The following is a 6,000-nucleotide window of genomic DNA, read 5'->3' as shown; positions in this document are numbered from 1 at the left end:
CATAACAATTTTAAAGACCTCTGTGAGTTACAATGAGAAGTCTTTGCATTGAAAAATGCTTTGGCTCAGCACTCGTCTCCCCTTTTCACAGCATCCTTTGCAGCCACTCCTAGTCTGCAGAGAGGCGGCAGAAAGACAACAGATATTGAACTAGGAAGACACAGTACCGCCACCCTTCATTCAAGAGTTCATCTAATAAAGGGAGATCACTTTACAACACTCAGGCAAGCAGACATTACTCAGACTGTGGCTAAAATCAGCAAGAAACTGCCAGGAATACCTCGGGGTAACATAAGGTGGTGCTGGTGTGTGTGTGTGTGTGTGTGTGTGTACACCCCACCCATGTGTGTGTGCGTATGTGTGTCTATTTCAGTCACAGTAACTTTCTTTTCTTGTAAATCATTCCTCTAGCTTGGGTAGGCCAGCAAAAAACAATTACTTTAAAAGTCTCAATTCAGAACATTTGGATATTTTAATGTTAATAGCAGAAATGGAGTGATGTGAAGACCAGATGGGAAATACCACAAGTGGCTGAGGGTTAGACTCTAGGGCATCATCATCAATCAGGACTGACAACATCTGCCCCTCCACAGTCAGACAAACTGATCTACCTTTTGTGCAAATGTCAAATTAGCATTCTAGGAAAGACACAGGCGAAGAGCCACTTATGCCAGGAATCTTTTTATTAAGGATATCATGAATCTGGCATTGTTCTTCAGAAAGGGAAATTAAAAATAAATGTTTGTATTACCTGAGCAGATGTATTTCATTTCATTCTTTCAACAAGTTTTTTCACTTGCTTTTCTACAGGTCCCAGGCCCTCTGCTAGACATTGAGGATACAGAGATGAGTAACAGTATCTGCCCTCAAGAAACTCAGGAGAGTGCAGAAGGAGCTGCTCTAGGGTTAGGGGACACAGATATGCACATGACTAATGGTGGAGCAATAGTGAAAAAACTAGAAGGCTTTTTCTCAAAGTGCTGTGATACTACAGAGGAAGAGGAGGGAACAATCAGTAAGATGTGGATGTGTCTTCATATGAGAGAGAGAGAGAGAGAGAAAGGTGGGGTAGCCTTGGTCAATTCTCCACAATTTAATTTGCCAAAAAGCAATTCACAGAAAGCCAAAATCACCAAATAACCAATTTCACACATGCCCACTTTGTTGAAACCAAAGAAATAATTTTCCAAACAAATGTAAAAACTAGCTAAATTTCTATAATTTAAAACTAACCAAAAACTGTCACTAAGAAAGAGCCTTTCTGAGTATATGTATAATCTCTCTGAATGGCTTCTTCTATGAACATGTTCTCTGAAAAGCTCAGGCACCTGTTTGTGTAACTGTTTGGTCAGGGGATAGGAAGGTGGTGTGATGGGTGGGGCAAGACAAGGCCACATGCTTGCTGGAAAGTATATATGGAAGGCCTTTTGGAATGCCTCTCCAAGGACTTGAAGTTTTATACTAAGAGGTGCTGATTTAATATAATGCCATAACCAGGGACATTTTTACAATAAATAACATATGGAAGCTTCCAAAAAGATATTTGAAAACAACCAAATGTTATCTGTGGCACCAGTAAAGCAAGACTATAGTCTCCTCACTGGGTTTAATGTTCATTTAAAATTAGCCTCTTTTTTTTACTTCTCCTATAAAGACTGCTTTTCTTTGCGAGTGTGAAAATTTATCCACCAGGAAAATCAGGTTAAAATAATTAAGTTGCTTAAACAAATAGAGTACTCTGACAGAGCTAACCTTGCAAATTCAAATATGTATACTTGTTAATTTAAAAAATAATATATTTGTGTCATTATTTTATTAGAGTAACAAAATTTCTATTCTAATTTTGTACAAATTAAGTCATTTTTCCAAGGAAAGAAAAAATTAGTAAACAGTTAATACACTGTGTAATAGGGAAGGCCTGAGTGTGTATCATGTGAATAAGCAGTTTTAAAATTGCTACTATCGATGAAATACTATATTACAGAAAAATTGGAGAGAGAGTATAGGTGTAAAACATTACAAAACATTTTATAAATAAGAATAATTTTCAATAGTAAAAACTATTTTTCTATACTTAGAAAAGTAAGAATAATGTGATTAACCAAAATATTCTGGATAATAACTATGATAGATCTCCCCAGATATATTTATCTCTAAATTCAGTATAATTCCAACAATACTTTAAAAATAGAAGTGGATGAGTGGATTCGAAAATTTATATGAAACAAATATTATAATAGGGTAAGAAAAATACTTGAAAACAACAAAGACTGTATTGCTGCCCTACCATCAAATATACTGTGAAGCTCTAGTAATTAAACCAATGTGGTGTTTATATACACACACACACACACACACACACATGAGTTTATTATGTGTATATATATGAGTTTATTAAGTATTAACTTACACTATCACAAGGTCCCACAATAGGCTGTCTGTAAGCTTGAGGAGCAAGAAGAGCCAGTCCAAGTCTCAAAACTGAAGAACTTGGAGTCTAATGTTTGAGGGCAGGAAGCATCTAGCACAGGAGAAAGATGTAGTCTGGGAGGCTAGGCAGGAAGCATCCAGCACCCAGCAGGGGAGAAAGATTTAGGCTGGTAGGCTAGGCCAGTCTTGCCTTTTCACGTTTTTCTGCCTGCTTTATATTCACTGGCAGCTGATTAGATTGTGCCCACCAGATTAAGGATGGGTCTTCCTTCCTCAGCCCACTGACTCAAGTGTTAATCTCCCTTGGCAACACCCCCACCCAGGATTAATACTTTGCCATCCTTCAATCCAATCAAGGTGACACTCAGTATTAACCATCACATCATATAAGTGGAATCATACATTATTTGTCCTTTTGTGACTGTCTTATTTCACTTAGCCTAATGTTCTCAAGGTTTATCCACATTGTAACATGTACGAGAATGTCTTTCCATTTTGAAGCCGAATAATATTCCACTGTCTTTATAGGCCACATTCTGTTCATCCGTTCATCTGCCAATGGATACTTCAACTGGTTCTACCTATTGGCTGTTGTGCATTATGCAACTATCAACATTGGTGTGCAAGAATCTGTTCAGGTCTCCGCTTTCATTTGTTTTCAGCACATACCCAGAACTGGAATTGCTGGATTATATAATAATTCTATGTTTAATCATTGACAATGCTTTATAAATATATGAAACAGTTAGTATTCATAAGATGTAAAGTGCTCCTACAAATCAACAAGATACCTAATCCAATACAAAATAAAAAATACAAATTTCCCATACAAAATGATAAAAACAAAGACATTCATCCTGAACAAAATTTGTTTTTGTCTGTCAAATTAGCAAAATTTAAGAGACTGATAATATTCCTTATTGTCAAAGTTGTGAAAAAGGGCCCTCCCAAATATTGATGAGAGTGTAAGCTGTTGCTAAAGCCCTTGGTAGCAAGCAATTTAGCAGTAGCCATCCAAATCGCAATATGTGTTAGCTTTTATTCAGCAATCCTACTTCTAAACGTTCAGATTATAGACATAATGATCATGTGTATACACAAAGTATTTTTGCTGTTTGCAAAAGAGAAAAAAAACCCTTAAAATTAAGTGATTAAATAATGGATGATACATTATAAAATTAAATGTAGCCACAAAAAAAGAATGAAATAGACCTATAAGAAGAATGCCAAGATATGATAGAAAGTGAAAAAAAGTAAGGAAAAAAACTGTGATTTCATTTACATGACCATGTTTACATGATATATGTAAAATACATGCATATGTATTTAAATAACCAAACTCAACAGTGTTACCAGAGGGAAGGGGAGTAGGAGTGAGGAGAGGTGGATAACTGTCAAGTTTGGTAAAATACACACTGTTTGAACTTTCTACAGTGAGAATGTACTAATGTATATTGTATACAATTTTTACAATGTTATTGAGGAAAATTACATACAATAAACTGCACACATTTAAATTATCAAATATTATCAATTTAGACAGATTATATATATATATATATACCCATGAAATTACAACTGCAATCAACATAACAAATCATGAAAATGTTTTAAGTCACTGAATTTCTATGATTTCTTAAATATATAGATATCATAATAAAATGACTTAGCTTTACTAATAAACAGTATCCAGAAAGAGCAGAAAACAACTTTTCCTTTGGCCTTCTCTTACCCTGAAACTTGATCCTACTTACACTGGGTATGGAGACCACGAGAAGCTGTCCTCTCACTGATGCCATACGTCATCCTAAGATGTGTACTAAAAAGCATTAACCTTCATATTTGCTGGATTTCAATAATTCCATGGGCCTCTTCTGGATAACAGTCTCCAAAACAGTAAAATAAATGGGTAGCCTAGGATCTTACAGTTCAACAGATTATAGAAATAGCCTAATTTCCTGTGCACATGCACGTGCGTGCACACACACACACACACAAATATTTTCTAAAACATGCCTGAGAGATAGCCATGTACACCAGTGGCTAGATGGCTTAAGCAATTAGAGCTAGTGCAATTTTGTTTATATAAATCAGAGTTATATCAACCTCAGCACTATTCACCTTTGGGGCCAGATAATTTTCTCTTGTAGGGGACTGTGCTGTGCACTGTAGGATCTTTAGTAACATCTTTCGCCTCTATCCACTAGACTCCAGTAGCAGCCCTCATCCTGGATTGTTACAATCAAAAATATCTCCGGATGTTGTCAAATGACAATTTCTCCCCCCCCCCACCCCCCAGTTGAGACCCACTTGTATAAATTGATGCTGAAAGCTAAACCTCAAAATTAATTCTTATGTGGAATATTTCAATTCAAGTTTATTCATATTTTTACCCTTAACCCGCATTCACTTTCAATAAGTACATGGGAATAGTAGAGAAGTAGTTTATGCCATGTTGCAACACTAAAGATACTGACTATTGAGTGAGGTATAAATCTAAAAGCAGTGCTGAAAAGAAACACCAGTTTGACTCCTGGTCAGGGATGCCTGTTCTGCACTTCCCTGCCATTTTGGCCTTAACCGAGTTTTAACGAACTAACCTGGAGAACTCCAGTCCTCATACTCTCTCTGCCTACTCTTTCTTTGATTTCAAGTTAATTATAAGAGAACAGAGCAACCAAAGAATTAATGAGTCATTTACACTTAACTTTGATATGAAAATTATCATTTGATGACTAGATGTCGACATTTAGTATTTTCCTGGACTCCATTCAGGAAAATGGAAGAATGTTATCAAGTGTAGCATAAACCTCTTTCACATTTCCTTAAGGTATCCTTTAAAGATTCTTTTTAAGGCCGAGTGAGGTGGCTCATGCCTGTAATCCCAGCACTCTGGGAGGTCATGGTGGGTGTAACAACTGAGGTCAGGAGTTCGAGACCAGCTTGACCAACATGGTGAAACCCAGTCTCTACTAAAAAATACAAAAATTACTGGGCATGGTGGCGGGTGCCTGTAATCCCAGTTACTCGGGAGGCTGAGGCAGGAGAATCACTTGAACCCAGGAGGCAGAGGTTGCAGTGAGCCGAGATCACGCCATTGCACTCCAGCCTGGGCAACAGAGCAAGACTCCATCTCAAAAAAATAAATAAATAAGTAAAATATAAAATAAAAGATTATTTTGAAAACATGATTTCCAGTCCTTTTCTCACCATGTGACTAATGCAGAGGTGATATATATATTTATAAATATATATAAAATATGTGGAATTTAACCTCCTTCCTTCAAATAAACCCTCCTACTTTTAACCAAAATGAATAATAAATGGCATTCATAAAGATTTGATAAAGACATCTTTTGTAATCATTGAAGGAATAAAGAGAAGCTAGCCAATTATTTAGTGTTTTGGTAATGTAGCTTCAGATTTAATGACATAGCTTAATGAGTGGTGCTTGAAAAGTTTGATTGTTTCCTAGTGAGCTGAGTTACATGACTTCCCTGAAAACTAGAGTTTATATTGGATTTGTAGTCAGTTCCAGTTAAAACAAAATATAGAACCAATTATAGATAT

Source organism: Symphalangus syndactylus, chromosome 4 (genome assembly GCF_028878055.3).
Source record: "Symphalangus syndactylus isolate Jambi chromosome 4, NHGRI_mSymSyn1-v2.1_pri, whole genome shotgun sequence".
Taxonomy (NCBI): domain Eukaryota; kingdom Metazoa; phylum Chordata; class Mammalia; order Primates; family Hylobatidae; genus Symphalangus; species Symphalangus syndactylus.
This window is presented reverse-complemented; position numbering follows the sequence as displayed.